The 24,774-nt window shown below is 37.9% G+C and overlaps 1 pseudogene; it reads right to left on the reverse strand.

Moving 5' to 3' along the window:
- Positions 1–1,028: 1,028 nt before the first annotated feature.
- LOC101054071 (cytoskeleton-associated protein 2 pseudogene) lies at positions 1,029–2,539 on the reverse strand (annotated as a pseudogene).
- Positions 2,540–24,774: the final 22,235 nt, after the last annotated feature.

Genomic DNA, 24,774 nt, shown 5'->3' on the forward strand with positions numbered 1-24,774 from the left:
AATCCAAGAAAGGCCAAAAAAATTATTCTGTTTAAAGGCAGGGAGGCATATTATAACTTTCAAAAACATGTCAATGCAAACATACACATTTTAACTAGAATAACTCATTTTCTAATGATGCATCATTACTGTACTTATAGTTAGTAAAGTGAACAGGCTAATATTATAACCTATTTATATTCAAGGAACATTGTAAACTGGCCAACAAAATTTATCTATCTTAAAGAAAAAAACTCAGTCAGTTGAGACTGAAACTGTAAGATTAGCTTTCTAATGCAGAGGCCAACTCTTGCCATAACATGAATGTTAGTAAAGGAGCTCACTGCCATGAATAGTTAGGATACATAGGTACCTGGCCAACTCCAGACCTAAGGGCAATATAAAGCTACTCCAAACAAAACACCCCACAAATAATAAAAACCCAATTCCCTATCAGAGCTTTATTTCTCTTCTGTTCTTTAATCCTTAGAGTACATCCAGCACAGTGCTGCATTAGGGTGGCACACAAAAGCTTCAGTTTGTCTTCCCAACTCCATTTGCTGTTTTAAAGAAGACACGCAAGGACAATGATTTTTTAACATATCTGGCAATTTAGAAGTTTTCTCTTGAAGACACTGAGAACGTCTCACTGGTGTTAAAAACTTCAGCTCTTTAAATGCGGAATTTGTTTCAGCAAACTGCACCTTCCTTTTCATTCTTTGCAAGTATGGCATAGTAGACATATTATATTTAATTAAGCAACTTGTCCTCGTTTTTGTATTGGGGGTTTTAACATCATGGGTTGGCTCTTTTGTGTTGCTATCTTGCTTTTTTTCAGAATCTTGAAATAGCACATTTCTATGATGTTTACTCTCCATTTCCAGGTTTTCTGGATCTACATCAATGACCTGTATCTTCAATGCTGACTACTTTGACTTCTTCCTTGGTTGCACACATCTTCTCTGTCTGTATTTTCTTCCAAATTAACTTTTTATTGACTCTTCATTGTTAGAATATCTACACATCTCCGTATTTTCTCCAAATTAAATTTTCTTGTTTTTTCATTTTTAGAATTGTGTGTTACATCTCTTCTATAGGCTGAGCCCCTGACAGAATGGCTTTCTCACAGATTGCAATAATATTTTCAACAGGACTTGTGATTGGTTCCATACGTGCAAGACATATCCAATACTTAGCAAGCTTTTTGTCATCTGGGATATTTTTAATCAGGTCATTAAGTGTGACCAGTATATCTTCTTTTGGACATCCCTCATTAATCAAGTTCAGGCATTCATAAAATGTGTTGTTTACTTTTTCAGCAAATAATCCTGTTCATCTTCTTCTACCATGGTAGTCCAAAAAGATCCAACTGGTTTTTCTTTTTGTCCTTCAGACTCAAGCTAAATAAATATTGAGTTCGGAGGCCTTTTTAGCACTCTTCCTTTGCCAGCTTTCCACTCACTCAGACGAGCTTTTCTCTATTCTGTGGTTTCTTAGGGATCAGCTGATCTATCAACAGTTGCTTTTCTTATGGTATGTCTTCGCTGGTCAATGGGCTTTGACTCTTCCATCAGTTTGTCATTAGACGATGAAGCAGGCCTGGCCACAACTTCAGATGCTGTGCTTCTTGACAGTGTCTTACTTCTTACTATATCTTGACAAGAACTGGTTTAGACAATAGATAAAGCTGTTTTTGATTCTAACAGTTCTTTCTCACAAGGCACTTTCCAGATTGTAACATGGGCAGAGGTTCTACTGATGCCTTGTTTCACAGTGTCCTGGGTATTATTGTGATGACTTCTATTTGGAGGTCGCACAAGTGTGTTCTGAGATGTAGTGCTCACAGATTGTGTGGTGGCAGTCATACTTGAGGATCTATTACTTTTCACTGTTACACTGCTGGTGTTTACAGGCTGAGGCTTTGTGGCTTTAGGGACAATGCTTGAAAGTTTCATTGTTGCTGCACAACTCTCATCTTTGACTTGTAGAGATTTTCTAAGTGAATTAACCTTAGACTGAACAATCTGGTCATGGTAAGATCCAAGCACAGGTTTCTTGGGCATGTTAGCATCTTGCTTTTGTTTTTCTGCAGTTATCTGTCTCTTTTTACTACGGTTTTTAAGGTGAAATGCCTGGCTTAATGTCATATGTTAACTTTGGGGATTATCTTCAGTTAGTAACAACTGCAGAGTTTGATTACTATCCTTAGGTTTATGTGTGTCAATTACTGCAGTTGAATTGGTTAGTTCATTTGAAGGTTTTAAAGGAATAAAATTTACTCCCCACTATTGTACTATTTCTGCAGGTCTCTTCACATTTTCTTTATCAGCCATTTCTGTTTTAAGTTTCAGCACTTTAGTCCTTTCTTGAACTTGGTCCTCAGATGTCACAGCTCTCTGACCTCTACTGGATAACATCTCATTTTCCTGTTGTATGCAAAAAGTGTTTTTCTTCTCAACAGATATTCCTGGAGTTTTTGTCTTCTTTGCTTTTTGAATGTGGACTGGGCCCTCTGACTCAGGGGCAGCTGCAGGTCTCGGGGCACTGCTGGAGTACTCATTGTAGCTTTGGGTCGGGGGATGTGTCTCTACTTTAGTGCCTATATAGAACTTCCTCCAATTATCTGCTATGATTTACATGGCATACTGGGTGGATTTTTTTTTTTTAAAGTAGATTGTTTTTTAAATGCTTACATAACCTTTTATATTATTCTTACATTAAGCTTTATTTTCAGATTGTGTTTACTATTCTACAGTGCTATATTTATAGTCTATAAAGGTATTAAGCTCACTATGTATTTACATTTCTTCCCAGTGGAAATTTTTTTACTGTAGAAATAGTATATCATTATGTCTTTTGATATGTTAGTAATTATATCAAAATACCTGTTAGAATCTTGTAAACTACATTAAAGCATAATCAGCATTGTAAAAATATGGTTTCTACCAAAATAAACATCAATATTTGATGACCAACACATTGAAAATTACATTTCAAAGTAGCAAAATGATACGATGAAAAAGTTTATTTTGATCTCTTTTAGTTTCTACTTAATTTTAAGCAAATCTTTATTATTAATTTTATTGCATGGTAATCCTGTTTTTCATTTCCACAAAGAACCCAGTATGAAATGTGGACAGAAACAAATCTTAATAGAAATTCTACTCAAGTAGATATTTGCCTTGTATCCAAAATGTCTTATCAGCCATATTTAAAAGTGTGTGGTTTATACTGATTTGTGTTTGCAAATTGGAATGTTTGGAAACTACTCAATATTAATCATTTTAAGAGAGGTGCAACAAATAACGTAAGTAATTTACAATGCCTAAAACACTCATTTTCAAAGGAAGAAAATCATGAACAGACCTAAAATTACTTATAAATAATATCTATCTGTTCAATAGTTTTTATCATGTATAATGTGATTAGCAATGCAGTGGAAATATATTTGGTCACATCCCATTCTAATGTCTTTACAAGAAATAGTGCATAGACATGAGTTCACAATGTATTCTGTAATATATTTAGTTTTAAGACTTACAGGCCCTTTTGAATTTGTGTTCTCAATGGTATTAAGTGGTACAGGCAGTAAGAAATGAGCACCCTATTTTGAAAGTTGCTCATGAGTTAGGCACATAAGGGTTAGTATTCCTGAACAGACACTATGTTTGTTATAGCGCTAACAAAAAATCTGAATTTTGTTGAATCCACACAGTAAGTTGACTTACGGAAAATCTGTACAATTAGTTGACTTAAGTAATTCATTTTCTTATGCAGTAACTTCTAATGTATACAACAGCACATCTTTATACAAATCAGAGTAAGGAAATCAGAATAAGGAAAGACCAATTGAAAATATGCAGTCTCTAAGCTAAGCATAAGATTGGCTTATATAGGGATTATTTCCATATGGTAATCTGTTGTTTAATATTAATGAGCAGTTAATGGTAAATGTGACTTTTTGTGATTAACTGAATTAGAGTATACCTATTAACATATCTTCTCAGCCATTTTTGTTAACCCCTTTTGCTGAATTTGACCTATAAACCCTAAGAAAGTCAGGTTAAGCTTTCGATTTTCTTTGAATCTCGCTTTCTTTCTTCACCATTAACCTTTCACTTCCTTCATGATCTCATCACTTCCTTCATGATCTCATTCACTCCCATGACATTTCTTACTGCCTGTATGTTACTGAATCCTACATATGTATCTCAGGTATAACACCACCACATATACAGTTTTATAATTCAAAAATTCTCGAGGCTTCTTTGACTATTTCCTTTCCCTTTCCCCTACATATGTTTCTAATGTGCCTGTTAAGTTTACATTCTAAATGTCTTATATTCATTTTTTATTGAGCTCCACTACTACGGTTATAATCCAAACAACCATTCATCTTTTCCTTGAACTGAGGAATTGGCTCCTGGTTATTTTTGATTATGGAAAGAATACTCACATAAAATTCACCATCTTAACAATTTTTAAATACAGATACTATGTAGTTCAACAATGTTACATGTATTTACATTGTGAAACAAATCTCCAGATCCTTTCTATTTTGTAAATCTGAAACTATACCCATTAAACAATTCCTTTTTTCCCTCTCCTCACTGTTCCTGGTAACTATTACTCTACTTTATGTTTTTATGAATTTGACCACTTTAGATACCTCATCTAAGGGGACTCATACAGTATTTGCCATTTTCTGACTGGCTGATTTCACTTAGCATAGTGTGCTCCATGGCTCATCCCTGTTATAGCATGTGAAGCATTTCCTTTCTTTTTAAGGCTGAATAATCTACTGCATCACATTTACCCATGCATCTGTGGATGAGTATTTGGGATGCTTGTACTTCTTGACTATTGTGAATAGAGTTGCCATTAAATGTGTGAACACAGATATGTCCTTGAGATTGAGACCCTGCTTCCATTCTTTTGGATATATGCTCAGAGGTAGAACTGTCAGATAATCTGGTGGTTGTATTTTTAATTTTTTAAAGAACCCCCATACTATTTTCCATAGCTATTACACTATTTCAGAACCACGACTAAAGTGCACAAGGGTTCCCATTTCTCCACAAGCTTTCCAGAACTTGTTACATATATATTTGATAAAAGACACCCTAACCAGTGTCAGTTAATAACACATTGTGGTTTTGATTTGTATTTCTTGGTGATACTGAGCACCTTGTCATATGCTCATTGGTCATTTGCATATCATCTTTGGAGAAATGTCTATTCAAGTCCATTGCTCATTTTTTAATTAGGTAATTTGACTTTGTCATTGTGGTTGTCCAGTTTCAAGAGTTCTTAATATGATCTAGATATTAACCCCTTATTACATACATGGTTTATAAGTATTTTTCATTCTTTAGGGTGCCTTCACTCTGCTGATTGTGTCCTTTTATCTAATTCATTTTCTAGTAGCTTCTTTCGTACACCCAATTTATTCTCCATATTCTTTATTGAAAAATAATTATGAAGTCTAAATATGACCCTGTAATTTCACAACTTAGTATTCATTTGTGCCTTCCCAAGGCTCTCAGGATAATATTTAAAATGCTTAAAATTGCGCTAGATAATCTGGCATATACCTACCTCACCAATATCTTTACACATCCCGCCACCCTCACTTCATGCCACTCCTGTTTTCACATACTTCCTTTCACGAGCCAGGTTCCTCTCTGTCTTACATTCCTTGCCTGTTTTATTCATTCTGTATTACTTTTCTCCTTTTTCTTTGAAAAGTAAACTCCTATTGTTTTTGAGCCTCAGATTAAACATCATTTAAGCAGGGAAGTCCTTCTTGACTCACCAGGCTAGGACAGGTTTCTTGTTATGTAATATGAATGCTCTCTAAACTCATTTGAGGTATTTATCAACATTATAATGGAATAATTATTTAAATTATGCAAATATTTATTTTATGTCACTCACCTCAACTAGAATGTAAGATATGTAAAGAACCAGTCATTCCTATTCCCTACTGTGTCTCTAAGTCTAGCAAAGTTCCTTGCTCATTTAACTGATCAATAAATGCCTTTGAAATGAATAAAATAACAAATGAAGGAATAAATTAGTATCTGATCTCTATAGACAGTCTCAACTATAGCACCAGCTAATGATGTCAGTTTAGGAAATATGTTGCTTGGTCCTGGTATGAGGATGTTATATTCTAGTTGATACCAAAAAATGAACAAACTCAAAATTAGTAAGTTTGAGAGTGTAGCCAGCTAAATGCAGGCCAAAAGTCACAATAAAGTATGTTAGAAGTAAGGGAGCAAGTAAAACCCAAAATTGGGTTAGGAACAAGGTTAGTATTAAAAAAACTGACTGGATTTTAGGAAATCCCTATGAACAAAATTGAAGAGAGGTTTGCTTGGGTTTACTGGCCTTGAGACACACCCAGGACAGGTGGATGGCATAGAATGAAAGGTGTATTTTCAGAGGCCGGGCGCGGTGGCTCAAGCCTGTAATCCCAGCACTTTGGGAGGCTGAGGAGGGTGGATCACGAGGTCAAGAGATCAAGACCAGCCTGGTCAACATGGTGAAACCCCATCTCTACTAAAAACACAAAAAATTAGCTGGGCATGGTGGCACGTGCCTGTAATCCCAGCTACTCAGGAGGCTGAGGCAGGAGAATTGCCTGAACTCAGGAGGCGGAGGTTGCAGTGAGCCAAGATTGCGCCATTGCACTCCAGCCTGGGTAACAAGAGCAAAACTCCATCTCAAAAAAAAAAAAAAAGAGAAAGGTGTATTTTCAAGGGGAATAAATGTTAACATCATCAAATTCAGGGCCAAAAGCAAGTACATAACTATTCATATTTTTTTAATAGTTTAAATACCTGCTTTGAGTTATCACAACTTTATGTCACCTTCTTTATTATTTTTTTAGTAATATCCATGATTTGCATTACTTTGTAACCTGTATTTTTTATTATTATTGCAACCTCATAATTTTAGGAATGTATTAAAAGTAAGGTATGCAGAGTAAAACAATTCAGAATGCTTTTATTGGACTAAAAGAATCTCACTAATTTTAATTAATGGTCTAGTGTCCCAACTAGGAACATACGCAATTGTCTGTCAGAAACCATCTCTCCCTATGACTAGGAAACAAGGCTATTTGCTCTCTTCTTACACATTGGAATCTAATCATAGTACATTATTTACTGCTCTGATCTTAGCAACAATCTTCTACTAAATATATTGCAGTCACTTACATCAAGAAAATGAAGACATTAATTTCAAATGGCAGTTTTACTTTTTGGTTGTGACTATTCTCTTTTATTTATTTTTATTACTCAGATGTAGGACATACTTTTCATAAATAACTTAAAAGAAAAAATGTAATACTCTTTTCTAGATAGTATTTAACACACTGTTTTGCACGAAAAGATATTTGTTCTGACTATTTCATAAAGATGTCTTTTACCCTTCGAAATGCCAGCATCTGACAGTTGTGAACTCTTTACTTTGTTGAATAATCTCTAACTCTAGGAAAATACCAAGAGTATTAGAATGATTGACCTTTAAACAAGCCTTTCCTTCTATTGGAATTTAAAATCTCTGTGGCTGAATTCACCAAAGGATTATTTTTCTACTATATATTATCATGAATATAATACTTTACAAATTATCAAGTAATATTGCATTCTGTCTGTATGAAAGTATCAGACTAAATTGTAATACCTTGAATGTCCTGATAGTTTCATTATCACTAGTCATCATGGAGGTATCATGGGGTTTCTTCCTTACCCACAGTGCTTCAGTAGGAATGAAAAATTTTTCTGTGGGAAAGGTAGCTTGTTCAATATTAGTTGTATGTAAAAACAAATTCACCATATCCTATGCCTTACATTTCTTTTGTTTTCTTCATAATGCCTATTAAATATGTATCCTTTTAGGCAAATCAGTATTTTTCTCTGCATCCCAGGTTCCTTGTTAGTAGAATGAAGACTTCTGAATAATACCCTGTTAAGCTTCCTTCCACTACTGTCACTTGTGTTATGGATCTCAGCGGGGGTTATATTGCCCCCAAGAGTGTAAAAGTTCTTTCCTTAGGAGGTGGGATCTTAGACATTACACTAGTTTGTGGCCTTCCAAAGGGCCACCATGCATAAACAAATATACAATAAATCTGCGGTATTAAACTTCTATGGAAGGAAGGAAGTGATTAGAAAAAGTATGTCCAGAATACTCTTTAGGTGGTTCTAAGTTTTCTAAAAGTTGAGAAATACTGCTCTCTGTGTTCAGGTGCCTCGTGTTGTGGGCCCTGGCAGAATCATTTTTACAACTCTTTTAAACCCTTTTTCCGTTCATGTCACATAATCATTATGTGGGTCATATATACAGGCAGGGTGATTAGTTTCCATCCAGTGTTTGCTTGCATGCAGACATTGCTTCTGTCCTTCAGGACAGATTATCTGATTTTTAAGGTATGATTCAAAGATAGAACAAAAGATTGAGCATGATTTGAGTTACTACCTCAATAAATATTGAGGGTCAATTTCTTCCACTTTTAAATATTAGACAAAAATTATAAAAAGACAGAGAACGCTGTTTTTTGTCATCTTTGAATCCAACATTTCAAAAAAAATTAAGCAGATATTTTTGGTTTATATTATTTTGTCACAGAACATGGTCTAAATGTCCCTTTCCTGTTTATCAAGCAAGATAAAGCAAAGAAAAACAAAAAGCAAAGCACATATAGCAAGTGACTCAGAATAATAACAGACTTGTCATCAAAATGTGGCCAGTTTTTAGAAAGACTTACACAGATTCTATTCCTGAAAACTCTATACTTTAAACCATAGAAACAAATTAAATACTCAAATAGCAAAGTTATTATCCCAAGAGCCTAGGTTAGACTGGCCAAGCCATTACTGGTTGCAAAGTATGACAACTTTCAAATGCCCATCCCAACTATTACTTTTCTAACTGTGCTGGAAGCTCCATTATAGCACTCACAGGGCTCTGCTGCAATTTACTAACCAAACGGTGATTTCAAAAATGAGCCAGTTCATCAGTGTTTAATATAGGTAATCTGTTTTAAGTCACAGACTAATAAAATGTTTAAGGTACAGTTAATTAAATAAATAATTAATAAATAATTAATTTGATTTTCATTATATTGTGATTCTGATTATATTATGCACACATACACACTCATTATAGGTACAAAATACACAAGACAAATACAAAATGAGTGTAACAGAATAGTAGCACAAACATATATTTCCTCATTTTCTGAACTTGTGAATATGTTATATTACAAAATGTTATATTACAAGACAAAAGGAAATAAAGATTTCAGATGAAACTGAGGTTGCTAATTAACTGACCTTAAAATAAAGAGATTATTTTGGATTAGCCAGAGGCCGAAAGTAAACACAAGTGTCCATATATAAGAAAGAGGGAGGCAGAAAAGTCAGAAGTTAAGAAATGGCATCCTGAAAAAGAATAACTTGGTCATTGCTGACTCTGAAGATAAAAAGGTACCACAAACCAAGGACTGGGGAAAGCTGCTAGGAACTGGAAAGAGTAAGAAAATAGATTCCACCCTAGAGTCTGCTATATTATTTCACTCCCACATTGCAGTCAAGAAATACCAGAGATTGTGTGATTTAGAAAATCAAAAGAGGTTTAATTGGCTTATGGCTCTGGTTCTACAGGCTGTACAGGAAGCCTGATGCTGGCATCTGCTAGGCTTCCGGGAAGGCCCCAGAAAACTTATAATCATAGCAGAAGGCAAAAAGGAAAGAGGCATGTCACCTGGCCAAAGCAGGGGCAAGAGAGAGTGAGGGCAGTGGTGCTACATACTTTGAAATGATGAGATCTCATGAGTACTCACTACCTTGAGGACAGTACCAAGAGGGTTGGTACCAAATCATTCATGATGTATCCATCCCCATGATCCAATCATCCAATCACCTCCCACCAGGTCCCACCTCCAACACTAGGCATATTTGTCTGTTCTCCCACTGCTAATAAAGACATACCCAAGACTGTGTAATTTATAAAGAAAAGAGGTTACTTATTTATTTACTTTTTAGTAGAGATAGGGTTTCACCATGTTGGCCAGGCTTGTCTTGAAACCCTGAACTAATGATCCAACTGACTCGGCTTCCCAAAGTGCTGGGATTACAGGCGTGAGCCACCATGCCAGGCCCAAGACTGCGTAATTTATAAAGAAAAGAGGTTTAATTGACTCACAGTTCTACATGGATTGGGAGGCCTCACAATCATGTAGGAAGGCAAAGGAGGAGCAAAGGCATGTCTTGGCAGAGGGCAAGAGAGCATGTGTAGGGGAACTCCCCTTCATAAAACCATCAGACCTCTGGAGACTTACTCAGTATCACAAGAACCACATGGCAAAGACCTGCCCTCAAGATTCAATTACCTCCCAACAGCTCCCTCCCACGACACATGGGAATTATGGGAGCTACAACTCAAGATGAGATTTGGGGGCAGACACAGCCAAACCACCAAATCACTGGGGATTACATTTCAATATGAGATTTGGTTGGGGACACACATCCAAATTATATCATCTGCTTAAAGGAAAGTAGCCCTACCAATACCTTGATTTAAGCTCAGAGAGACCATTTCATATTTCTGAGTTCTGGAAATAATAACTTTGTTTTATGTTATGCCACTAAGCTTTTGGTAATTTGTCAAGCTTCAATAGGAAACTAATATAATGAAATAAGTATTCAATGACTATCAGTGTACTACTAAGGACAAATGAATTGTATAAGTATCAGAAATCATGTTTATGTATTTAAAGACATTACTTCTATAGAGAGATAGTACAGCAAAGTCATTCAAAAGATTTCCAGAAGTAATATGCATGGTTTTAAGCCCCAGCTCCACTACATTCTAGTTGGGTAATTGTAGCAAGTTGCTTAATATCTGTGGTTCGATTTTCTCATTTTAATAATTGATTACGTAATAATTGTACCTCAAAAATTGGAGTAAATAAATATATATAATACTATACTCAACAGTACAGGGCACTGAGTAAATCTAATGCATATCTTTCCTATTATTGTTTACTTATTTTTATTTGTTATTTATACTATTTATCATTCAAGAGACTGCATTATATATCATCTGTCTCAGTTTTTGTATGATATCTCATATAGCCAGCATATTTCTTTTGTCTTCAATATTACATGTCAAAGAGCTGGTATGAAGTGTTTTTAGCCCTTGATTATTTAAATGGATTGACAGAAGATTTATTAAGAGGCATCTTGCAATTATCTTTCCATTGGTGAAGGCATCTTAAGCATCCCTCTTCTATGGCTGGTGATATACATGCTTTGGCTCACTAATAGCATCTTCAACATGAATTTTGTACATCAAAAATAAACATAAGAAACTTGATAATTTTTTTTTTTTTTTTTTTTTGTTAAGATGTGCATTTTGTTTTTTCTTTTTTTTTTTTTTCCAGGATTTTTTTTTTTTCCCACCTCCCCACCCCCCGCCCCTCCCCCATTTCCCCCCAACAGACCCCAGTGTGTAGTGCTCCCCTCCCTGTGTCCATGTGTTCTCATTGTTCAACACCCGCCTATGAGCGAGAATATACGGTGTTTGATTTTCTGCTCTTGTGTCAGTTTGCTGAGAATGATGGTTTCCAGGTTCATCCATGTCCCTATAAAGGACGTGAACTCATCGTTTTTGATGGCTGCATAATATTCCATGGTGTATATGTACCACATTTTCCCTATCCAGTCTATCATCGTTGGGCATTTGGGTTGGTTCCAGGTCTTTGCTATTGTAAACAGTGCTGCAATGAACATTCGTGTGCACGTGTCCTTGTAGTAGAATGATTTATAATCCTTTGGATATATACCCAGTAATGGGATTGCTGGGTCAAATGGGATTTCTATTTTTAGGTCCTTGAGGAATCGCCACACTGTCTTCCACAATGGTTGAATTAATTTACATTCCCACCAACAGTGTAAAAGTGTTCCTATTTCTCCACATCCTCTCCAGCATCTGTTGTTTCCCGATTTTTTAATGATCGCCATTCTAACTGGTGTGAGATGGTATCTCAATGTGGCTTTGATTTGCATTTCTCTGATGACCAGTGATGATGAGCATTTTTTCATATGTTTGTTGGCCTCCTGTATGTCTTCTTTTGTAAAGTATCTGTTCATATCCTTTGCCCATTTTTGAATGGGCTTGTTTGTTTTTTTCTTGTAGATCTGCTTTAGTTCTTTGTAAATTCTGGATATCAGCCCCTTGTCAGATGGGTAGACTGCAAAAATTTTTTCCCATTCTGTTGGTTGCCGATTCACTCTACTGACTGTTTCTTTTGCCGTGCAGAAGCTGTGGAGTTTGATTAGGTCCCATTTGTCTATTTTGGCTTTTGTTGCCATTGCTTTTGGCGTTTTGGTCATGAAGTCCTTGCCTACACCTATGTCCTGAATGGTTTTGCCTAGATTTTCTTCTAAGGTTTTTATGGTATTAGGTCTGATGTTTAAGTCTTTAATCCATCTGGAGTTAATTTTGGTGTAAGGTGTCAGGAAGGGGTCCTGTTTCTGCTTTCTGCACATGGCTAGCCAGTTTTCCCAACACCATTTATTAAACAGGGAGTCCTTTCCCCATTGCTTGTTTTTGTCAGGTTTGTCGAAGATCAGATGGTTGTGGGTATGTTGTATTTCCTGTGAGGCCTCTGTTCTGTTCCATTGGTCTATATCTCTGTTTTGGTACCAGTACCATGCTGTTTTGATTACTGTAGCCTTGTAGTATAGTTTGAAGTCCGGTAGTGTGATGCCTCCCGCTTTGTTCTTTTTGCTTAGAATTGACTTGGCTATGCGGGCTCTCTTTTGGTTCCATATGAAGTTTAAGGTGTTTTTTTCCAGTTCTGTGAAGAAGGTCATTGGTAGCTTGATGGGAATAGCATTGAATCTGTAAATTACTTTGGGCAGTATGGCCATTTTCACGACGTTGATTCTTCCTAACCATGAACATGGAATGTTTCTCCATCTGTTTGTATCCTCTCTTATTTCGTTGAGCAATGGCTTGTAGTTCTCCTTGAAGAGGTCCTTTACGTTCCTTGTTAGTTGTATTCCTAGGTACTTTATTCTCTTTGTAGCAATTGTGAATGGCAGTTCGTTCTTGATTTGGCTCTCTTGAAGTCTATTACTGGTGTAAAGGAATGCTTGTGATTTTTGCACGTTGATTTTGTATCCTGAGACTTTGCTGAAGTTGTTTATCAGTTTCAGGAGATTTTGGGCTGAGATGATGGGGTCTTCCAGATATACAATCATGTCATCTGCAAATAGAGACAATTTGATTTCCTCCTTTCCAATTTGGATACCCTTTATTTCTTTTTCTTGCCTGATTGCTCTGGCTAGAACTTCCAGTACTATATTGAATAGGAGTGGTGAGAGAGGGCATCCTTGTCTAGTGCCAGATTTCAAAGGGAATGCTTCCAGTTTTTGCCCATTCAGTATGATATTGGCTGTTGGTTTGTCGTAAATAGCTTTTATTGTTTTGAGATACGTTCCGTCAATACCTAGTTTATTGTTGAGGGTTTTTAGCATAAAGCGTTGTTGAATTTTGTCAAAAGCCTTCTCTGCATCAATCGAGATAATCATGTGGTTTTTGTCTTTGGTTCTGTTTATGTGGTGAATTATGTTTATGGACTTGCGTATGTTGAACCAGCCTTGCATCCCCGGGATGAATCCTACTTGATCATGGTGGATGAGCTTTTTGATATGCTGTTGCAATCGGTTTGCCAGTATTTTATTGAAGATTTTTGCATCTATGTTCATCATGGATATTGGCCTGAAATTTTCTTTTCTTGTTGAGTCTCTGCCGGGTTTTGGTATCAGGATGATGTTTGTCTCGTAAAATGATTTGGGAAGGATTCCCTCTTTTTGGATTGTCTGGAATAGTTTCAGAAGGAATGGTATCAGCTCCTCCTTGTATGTCTGGTAGAATTCAGCTGTGAACCCATCTGGACCTGGGCTTTTTTTGGGTGGTAGGCTCTTTATTGCTGCCTCGACTTCAGACCATGTTATTGGTCTATTCAGGGTTTTGGCTTCTTCCAGGTTTAGGCTTGGGAGGTTGCAGGTGTCCAGGAATTTATCCATTTCTTCCAGGTTTACTAGTTTATGTGCATAGAGTTGTTTGTAATAATCTCTGATGATGGTTTGGATTTCTGTGGAATCTGTGGTGATATCCCCTTTATCGTTTTTTATTGCATCAATTTGGTTATTCTCTCTTTTCTTTTTTATTAATCTGGCTAGTGGTCTGTCTATTTTGTTGATCTTTTCAAAAAACCAGCTCCTGGATTTATTGATTTTTTGAAGAGTTTTTTGTGTCTCTATTTCCTTCAGTTCTGCTCTGATCTTAGTTATTTCCTGTCTTCTGCTAGGTTTTGAGTTTTTTTGATCTTGCTCCTCTAGCTCTTTCAATTTTGATGATAGGGTGTCGATTTTCGATCTCTCCTTTCTTCTCATGTGGGCACTCATTGCTATATATTTTCCTCTAGAGACTGCTTTAAATGTGTCCCAGAGATTCTGGTATGTTGTGTCTTCGTTCTCATTGGTTTCGAAGAACATCTTTATTTCTGCCTTCATTTCATTGTTTATCCAGTCAACATTCAAGAGCAAGTTGTTCAGTTTCCATGAAGCTGTGCGGTTCTGAGTTCGTTTCTGCATTCTGAGTTCTAACTCGATTGCACTGTGGTCTGAGAGACTGTTTGTTATGATTTCTGTTCTTTTGCATTTGCTGAGGAGTGATTTATTGCCAATTATGTGGTCAATTTTAGAGTAGGTGTGATGTGGTGCTGAGAAGAATGTATATTCTGTGGATTTGGGGTGGAGAGTTCTGTAAATGTCTATTAGGTTTGCTCGTTCCAGGTCTGTGTTCAGGTCCTGGATATCCTTGTTGATTTTCTGTCTGGTTGATCTGTCTAATATTGACAATGGGGTGTTAAAGTCTCCCACTATTATTGTGTGGGAGTCTAAGTCTCTTTGTAAGTCATTAAGAACTTGCCTTATGTATCTGGGTGCTCCTGTATTGGGTGCATATATATTTAGGATCGTTAGCTCTTCTTGTTGCAGTGATCCTTTTACCATGATGTAATGTCCTTCTTTGTCTCTTTTGATCTTTGTTGCTTTAAAGTCTATTTTATCAGAGACGAGAATTGCAACTCCTGCCTTTTTTTGCTCTCCATTTGCTTGGTAGATCTTCCTCCATCCCTTTATTTTGAGCCTTTGTATATCCTTGCATGTAAGATGGGTTTCCTGGATACAGCACACTGATGGGTTTTGGCTTTTTATCCAATTTGCCAGTCTGTGTCTTTTGATTGGGGCATTTAGTCCATTGACATTTAGGGATAGTATTGTTATGTGTGAATTTGATGCTGTCATTTTGATGCTACCTGGCTGTTTTGTTGGTTAGTTGATGCAGATTCTTGATTGTGTTGCTGCTTTTTTACCATTTGGTGTGTTTTTGGAGTGGCTGGTACTGGTTGTTCCTTTATATGCGTAGAGCCTCTTTCAGGAGTTCTTGTAGAGCAGGTTTGGTGGTGATGAAATCTCTGAGTGCTTGCTTGTTCACAAAGGATTTTATTTTTCCTTCACTTATGAAGCTGAGTTTGGCTGGATAGGAGATTCTGGGTTGAAAGTTCTTTTCTTTAAGGATGTTGAATATTGGCCCCCAGTCTCTTCTGGCTTGTAGGGTTTCTGCTGAGAGATCTGCTGTGAGTCTAATGGGCTTCCCTTTGTGGGTAACCCGACCTTTCTCTCTGGCTGCCCTTAGCATTTTCTCTTTCATTTCAACCCTGGTGAATCTGACGATTATGTGCCTTGGGGTTGCTCTTCTTGAGGAATATCTCTGTGGTGTTCTCTGTATTTCCTGGATTTGAATATTGGTCTGCCTTGCTAGGTTGGGGAAGTTTTCCTGGATAATATCCTGAAGAGTATTTTCCAGCTTGGATTCATTCTCTTCATCACATTCAGGTACACCTATCAGACGTAGATTAGGTCTTTTCACATAGTCCCACATTTCTTGAAGATTTTGTTCATTCCTTTTTGCGCTTTTTTCTCTGTTCTTGCCTTCTCTTTTTATTTCATTGAGTTGGTCTTCGACCTCTGATATCCTTTCTTCTGCTTGGTCAATTCGGCTGTTGAAGCTTGTGCATGCTTCACGAAGTTCTCGTGTTGCGTTTTTCAGCTCCATCAATTCACTTATTCTCCTCTCTATGCTGTCCATTCTCGTCAGCAGTTCGTCCAATCTTTTTTCAAGGTTCCTATTTTCTTTGCGATGGGTTAGAACATGTTCTTTTAGCTCATTGTAGTTTCTTACTACCCATCTTCTGAAGTCTGATTCTGTCATTTCATCACCCTCCTTCTCCATCCGGTCTGGTTCCCTTGCTGGTGAGGAGTTGTGATCCCTTTTAGGAGGAGAGGTGTTCTGGTTTCGGGAGTTTTCATCCTTTTTACGCTGGTTTCTACCCATTTTTGTGGGTTTATCCACCTGTTGTCTGTCTCTGTTCCAGGGAGTTGGAGCTTTATGAGTTTCCGTTGCACTACTGCCTTTTTTGATTTTTTTTTTTTTTTTTTTTCAGGTCGGACCCGCCCAGCTAGCAGCACGCCTAGCCTCTGCCTGCCCGCAGGGGCTTTGCTGAGCTGCTGTGGGCTCCGCCCAGCTGCCCTGAGCTCTTCCCTGTAGTCCTTTTTATATGGGCGTAGTTAGAACTGTCTGGGCAATGGTGGCCCCGCCTCTGTTATGGCGGACTCTCTCTGTTGTGGCAGGTTGCCTCGGCAACGGCGGGTTGCCTCGGCAACGGCAGCCTGCCTCCGTAGTGGTGGAGAGTCTCAGTAATGGCGGAAGCCCCTCCCCCACGGAGCCGGACCGTCCCGGTTCAGCTGTGCTTGGTTTGAAGGGCTCAACCCAGAGGGTTTCCAATTACTGTTTTTGTTTTCGTTGTTGTTGGGGGTGGAGGGGTGGGACCAACCGAGCCTGATCACCTGGCTCCCTGACTCAGAGTCTTTTATTTTAAGTTGAAGGACCCCGCGTTCCGGTCGCTTGTTGAAAAGGCGCCGGGATCTCCCGTGCTGCGACTCACGGAGTCGGCTCGAACCGCGGCGCCGGCTCCTGGCGGATTTTTTGCCTAGGAGTCTCCTGGCCTGGCTCGCTATTTCAGATGAATGGGCTATTCTGCCGTCTCAAGGCTCTGCTCGCCAGCTAAGAGGGCTCCCAGACCAGTGGCTTTTGTACGGAGAACCGCAGCAACAGGGAGTGGTCACAGCAGCCGCGCGGGCGGAATCAGCCCCGCGGGGGCCAAAACAGCCGCACCGGCTGGGACTGCGACGCTGGCGACCCCTCTGCCTGGGTATCTCCTGGTCTGTGGGCAATAAGAGTTCGTCTGGAAATGCGGCGTCCACTCACCCTCTGCACTTTCACTGGGAGCTGAAGTCCTGAGCTGTTCTTAGGCGGCCATCTTGAAAGTCCGATCAAGAAACTTGATAATTTTTTAAACCACTTCTGGGTATTTCAATGGTAATTAGCTCATGATGGCTGATGACAGCCACCCAGCTTCTGCCACCCTCACAAGGATGGACCAAACAGCAAGGAGATAACCATACATAGAAGAGCATATCTAAGAAGACTCACCGAATCCAGCAGGAAAACTACAGGCATACATACACCCATACAGGAAAACTCTCTGAGGCACAGAAGCTTAAGATGGCAGTATTCAGAGGAAAGCAGCTAACCACCAGATCAGTTTGAAGCTAAGAGTGATTCCTCATTATGGGTAAAAGATAAGGGAGAGAGCCTTACCAGTCCACATTCCCAACACAGATGCCTGCAGTTCTAACTACAGGAAAGCCCCTTGGACCTTAGAGGCACAGAGCCGACTATAGGGAGCTCCCTGGAATTTATGTGGCTGCATTTTTCCAGGAGGAACATTTTCCTCAGGCCCCACCAATGGGCTGCAAACCACTGCAGCCCTCCATCATTTTGACAATGGAGCCACGACTGAACCACAACCTGCCCTGGGATCCAACAGCTGCTGCATTTCCACATCCCTAGGTCTCCAACAATATCCCTCAACATCTGCACAAGGAGCTAGCTGCAGTATCATGATGGTGGCTAGACCCAGTGGTGTGGATATCACTGGAACACATACTCATAGAGCTAGCTCTCTACACCCCAGGAATAGGTGGTCCAGCACATCAAGGAGGCTGCCCCCAGAACATAGGGAGCTTAAGTGTTAGCTTCCCAGAGCCTGAGAGCAGGCTGCCTGAGGCCACTGTCCACCTCAAGCAGTGAGATCCCTATGATCCATGTGTCCCACCAGGAACCAAGAACCAGCTCACCCATCCTGCTAATTACCCTGATCTGATTACTAAACCTTACGTGTGTCAAAACATTACTATGTACCGTAAGAACATGAATAATGTTTGTCAATTAAAGAAAATTCTTCAGGTTATTCCAATATACAACAAAGAATGAGAACCACTGCTATAGAGGATGTCAAAATAAATAAGATAGTCTTCAACTAAATTATATACTTCAAAATAGTGAATTTTATGAAATGTCAATATTGATATTGCAATAAAATCAATAAAGTTTCCTGCAATAAAGTTCATGTAAAAGTAAAAAGATATTTCAGTATCTATATTATGTGTTTAAAACCTCAAAGAACTATAAAGATCCATTTGGACCATTATTGGTCATTTTCTTAGAACTCTGTACATATTATGAATATTTTAGTACTTATGTTTAATAATAATAATTAAGATTTACAGAAAAAAATTGAAAAAATACATTTACCCAAGAGAATGATCTCTTCAATAAAAACTACAAAATGCTGATAAAAGGAAATGAAAGAGGACACCAAAAAAATCCATAGTCCATGTTTATTGTTTGGATGAATCAATATTGTCAAAATGTCTATGTTACTTAAAGCAATCTATAGATTGAGTGCCAACTCTATAAAATACCAATTACATTTTCACAGAAATGGAAAACACAATCCTAAAATTGATATAGAACCACAAAAGTCCCCAATCCTCAGCAAAAATAACAAAGTTGAAGTAACTACATGGCTTCAAAATATACTACAAAGTTATAGCAACCAAAAAAACTTGCCACTGGCATAAACACAGATACATAAACCAATGGAACAAAATAGATGATATGATTTGGCTGTGTGCCACCCAAATCTCATCTTGAATTGTAATTTCCATATTTTGCACATGTTGTGGGAGGGACCCAGTGGGAGGTAACTGAATCATGCAGAGTGGTTACCCTCGCGCTGTTATGATTGAGAGTGAGTCCTCACAAGACCTAATGTTCTTTTTTTATTTTTATTTTTTTGAGACTAAATTTGTTTTGATTTCATTGCCTAGGCTGCAGTGCAGTGGCATGATGTCAGCTCACTGCAACATCTGCCTCCCGGGTTCAAGGAATTGTCCTGCCTCAGCCTCTTGAGTAGCTGGGATTATAGGTGCCTGCCACCACACCCAACTAATTTTTGTATTTTTAGTAGAGACGAGGTTTCACCATGTTGACCAGGCTGGTCTCAAACTTGTGAGCTCAAGTGACTCAGCTTTCTTGGCCTCCCAAAGTGCTGGAATTATAAGCATGAGTCACCATGCCTAGCCAATCTGATGGTTTCATAAGGGGCTTTTCCCCCTTTCTCAGCACTTTTCTCTCATGTGCCATGTGAAGAATAATGTGTCTCCTTCCCTTTTTCAATGATTCTAAGTTTCCTGAGGCCTTGCCAACTATATGGAACTGTGAGTTAATTAAACGTTCTTTATTTATAAATTACCCAGTCATAGGCAGGTCTTTGTAGCAGCATGAGAACAAAATTATATAGTAAACTGATACTGGGAGTAGGGTGCTACTGTAAAGATACCCAAAAATGTGGAAGCAACTTTGCAACTGCATAACAGGCAGAGGGTGGAACTGTTTGGAGAGCTCAGAAAAAGAAAGGAAAATGTGAGAACATTTAGAACTTTCTAGAGACTCAGAGGTCTCAGAAAACAGGAAGACATGGGAAAGTTTGGAATTTCCTAGAGACTCGCTGAATTGCTTTGACCAGAATGCTGATAGTGATATGAACAATGAAGTCCAGGCTGAAGTGGTATCAGATGGAGATGAGGAACTTGTTGGGAAATGGAATAAGGTCACTCTTGCTATACAAAGACACTGGCAGTGATCTTTCTAGGAAAGACCTCTTTCCTAGAGATCTGTGGAACTTCAAACTTGAGAGAGATGATTTAGGGTATCTGGCAGAAGAAATTTCTGTGCAGCAAAGCATGCAAAAGAAGAGCATAAAACTTTGGAAAATTTGCAGCCTGACCATGCAATAGAAAAGAAAAGCCCGTTTCCCTGGGAGAAATGCAAGCTGGCTGCATAAATTTGCATAAATAACAAGGTGCTGAACTTAATCACTAAGACAATGGGGAAAATGTCTCCAGGGCATATCAGAGACCCTTGCAGCAGCCCCTGCCCCCATCACAGGTCTGGTAGCCTAAGAAAAAAATATGATTTTGTGGGCCTGGCCCAGGGACCCCCCTGCCCTTCTCTATGCAGTCTTGGGACATGGTGCCCAGCATCCCAGTTGCTTGATCTCCAGCCATGGCTAAGAGGAACCAACCAGAGCTCAGACCATTGCTTCAGAAAGTGCAAGCCCCAAGCCTTGACGCAGGCCACATGGTGCCCTGCATCCCAGCTGCTTTATCTCCAGCCATGGCTAAAAGGAACCAACTTAGAGCTCAGGCCGTTGCTCCCGAGAGTGTAAGCCCCAAGCCTTGGTGGCTTACACCTGGTATTGGGCCTGTAGGTACACAGAAGTCAAGAATTGAGGCTTGGGAACCTCCACCTAGAATTCAGAGGATGTATAGGAACATCTGATTGTCTAGGCAGAAGTTTGCTGCAGGGGCAGAGCCCTTATGGAGAATCTCTCGCTTGGGCAGTGTAGAAAGGAAATGTGGGATCAGAGCCCTCACACAGAGTCCCCACTGAGGCACTGCCTGCTAGAGCTGTGAGAAGAGGGCCACCATCCTCCAGACTTCCAAATGGTAGATCCACTGACAGCTTGCACCGTATGCTTGGAAAAGCTTCAGACTCTTAACACTCGTCCATGAAAGCAGCCAGGAGTGGGGAGAACTGCCGAGACCATGAGAGCCCACCTCTTGCATGAGAATGCCCTGCATGTGAGAGATGGAGTCAGAAAAGTTCATTCTGGAACTTTAAGGTTTATGAATGCCCTATTGGATTTGAGACTTGCATGGAGCTGGTAGCCCCTTTAATTTAGCCAATTTCTTCCATTTGGAATGGGTGTATTTACACAGTGCCTGTATCCATATTGTATCTAGGAAGTAACTGACTTTCTTTTGATTTTACAGGCTTGTAGGTGGAAGGGACTTGCCTTGTCTCAAATGAGACTTTGGACTTAGACTTTTGAGTTAATATTGGAATAAGTTAAGACATTGGGGCCTGTTGGGAAGGCATGATTGTGTTTTAAACCTGAGGACATGAGATTTGAGAGAGGCCAGAGGCAGAATGATATGGTTTGGCTGTGTCCCCACTGAAATCTCATCTTGAGTTGTAGTTCCTATAATCCCCATGTGTTGTGGGAGTGATCTTTTGGGAGGTAATTGAATCATGGGGGCAGTTACTGTTATACTGTTCTTGTGATGTGAGTTCTCACAAGATCTAATGGTTATATAATGATCTATTCCCCCATTGTTCAGCATTTCCCCTTCCCACCACCATGTGAAGAAGAATGTGTTTGATTCCCCTTACACTATGGTCGTATGTTCCCTCAGGCATCCCCAGCCATGCAGAACTGCAAGTTAATTAAACCTCTGTTTTTTATAATTTACCCAGTCTTATGCAGTTCTTAAAGCAGTGCAACTAACTAATACAATAAAGAACCAAAATATAAATCTACATATTTACAGTCTGCTCATTTCAACAAAGGTTTCAAAAATATGTATTTGGGAAAGGACAGTCTCTGCAGTAAATGGTGCTAGAAAAACCAGATATCACATGTATAAGAAGGAAACTGGATCCATATATCACCATATTGGAAAAATCAAATAAAAATGAAAATACTTACATGTAGGAGCTGAAACTCTGTTATCTATTAGAAGAAAACATTATCAGGAAAGTGCTTCAGGACAAGGGTCTGGACAAAGATTTTTTGGGTAAGATCTCCAAAGCACAGGCAACCAAAATAAAAGCTGACAAATAGAATCACTTTAAGCAAAAAACTTTTGCGGACCAAAGGAAACAATCAACAAAGTGAGGATACAACTCACAAAATGGGAGAAAATATTTGCAAACTACTTATCTGGCAAGGGATTAATAACCAGAGTATGTAAATAACTCAAGCAACTCAATAGGAAAAAAACTGATTAAAAACTGGACAAAGGATTGGATTAGACATTTCTCAAAACAAGATACGCAAAAGGCCAATGAGTATGGAAAAAAAATGCTAAACCTCATTCATCATAAGAGCAATGCAAATTAAAACCTGACTATGTGAGATATCATCTCACTGTATTTAACATGGTTTTTATCCGAAAGGCAAGCAATAATGTATGTTGGAGAGGATATGGGGAAAGGGGAACTGTCCTACATTGTATGTAAATTAGTACAGGCACTATGGAAAACAGTATGGAGGTTACTCAAAAAACTAAAAGTAGAACTGTCACAGGATCCAGCAATCCAACTGCTGGGTATGCATTTAAGAAAGAAAATCAGTATATTGAAAAGGAATCTACACTCCCATGTTTATTCCAGCACTATTTACAACCATGATATAGTTAAAACTAAGTGTCTATCAGTGGATCCATTGATAAAGAAAAATTAGCAAATATATAGACAACATTATTCAGCTATAAAAAAGAATGAAATTCAATCATTTACAGTAACATGGAAGAGCCTAGAGAACATTACATGAATGAAATAAGGCAGGCACAGAAAGAAAAATGTCACATGTACTCTTTCATATGGAAGAGCTAAAAAGTTGACCTCCAAGAGACAGAGTACAAAGGTAGTTACCAGAGGCTGGGAAAGGAAGGTGGAAGGGAAAGGAAGAGAAGTTAGTTAGTGGGTAAAAAAAAATACACTTAGAAGAAATACATTCCTGTGTTTGAAAGCACATTATGGTGTCTATACTTATCAATAATTTATTGTATATTTCAAGATAGCTATAACAGAAGAATTGGAATGTTCTCAACACACAGAACTAATGTTTTAGTTGATGGATATCCCAAATACCCTGACTTAATCATAGCACATTGTATTCATGTATCAAAATATCACCTATATCTCATAAATATACATAATTATGATTTATCAATATAAAAACTGAGAATATTAGTAAATTAGTTAATCTTGAAGGCATGTTCTTTCCTTTCAAGCATATACTGAGTTTTTCTAATTCTACATATATATATATACATATACATGTATAAGTCACTTAAGATTTACCAATTATTGTTATCAACTGTTTTTGCATTGTATTTTTGTTAAATAAGACTACCATGATAATGAGCCTGTATATTTTAGAGTGCATTTGTTTGCGTAAAGAAGACAATTTACACGTACCATAAAGATAAAATTTCTCTTTTGTTTGCTTTCTTCTTATGGGAAAATGTTAATGATAGCAATTTTCAAAGAGTGAAACAATGGTTCCTTTTAATATATTTATACCATGACAAATTCACTTATATCAGACAACCTCAAGGAAAGAGAACATATTATACATTGCTTAAAGCCACATAAAATCCTTGAGATGTAAAAAGTTATCTAATGACAGTTTCTATTTTAAAAATAAAATTACTTTTATACGGAGAAAAAAAGATAAACCAAAACACTGCAAAATCTTAGATTTTTTTCCCTGTACTTGTAATACGAAACTAGGTAAAACATTCAGAGCTTCAGCAAGTTTCTTGAATGCTGTTTATATTGTGCATGATAGGAAGATGTTTTGTTGTCACAATCATGTCAAACAATGAAAGGTTACACACTGATAGACTCGTCATTTTGAGGCGCTGTAAAGATTTTGAAAGTCATCAAATCCACACACAGCTAAAGTTTAATAAAATATTGAATAATCCATTAAAATTTATATCATTATTCTTTTGTCTGTGTATTAGAGACCTCAGATATTTGCGCTATGACATATACCCTTTTAGTTTAAGTCTATGTATGGTTAAAAATGAAAAATACTAGATTGCTATTTTTCTTTGTTTTTCATGATAAAATCTCACAACTACTGGAAACAGTGCCTCTTTGTTCTCTTCTGATTAGGTAATAAGGATACTGTTGTCCTTTGGTCCTCAAGTTATGGTTTCTAACATCTGATCTTTCCCACCAGTGCCAGCAAATTTACTTTGAGTATCTAAAGATTGAGTACAATGAAATTTCCTCCATGTATTTTAAATGCAAAACATCTGCTTGTATTCTCATTAGATATCACCACCTTCAAATGAATATGATAAATCAATCTTGTCTTTACTGAATGGATTTAGTATTCAGCATCCAAGCCTAATAAAAATATAATCTAACAATGATAAGAACTAGAAAAATTCTTCTTTTATTTAGACTATTAAATTTAATTAAACTAAAACTAAGATGTTCATTTACAGAAGAAGTAAAAACTAGTTATTTATTAACAGAAGCTGAATTGTCACTGCTGAATTTCCCTGTGCCTCAATTTTCTTGGAGGTTAATTTTAAACGTAAAAGAAGATTCAACTCTCTTCACAAATAGTGAAATCGGAGTGATGAGGGAATCATA

The sequence above is a fragment of the Saimiri boliviensis genome, chromosome 2, assembly GCF_048565385.1.
Source record: "Saimiri boliviensis isolate mSaiBol1 chromosome 2, mSaiBol1.pri, whole genome shotgun sequence".
NCBI classification, from domain to species: domain Eukaryota; kingdom Metazoa; phylum Chordata; class Mammalia; order Primates; family Cebidae; genus Saimiri; species Saimiri boliviensis.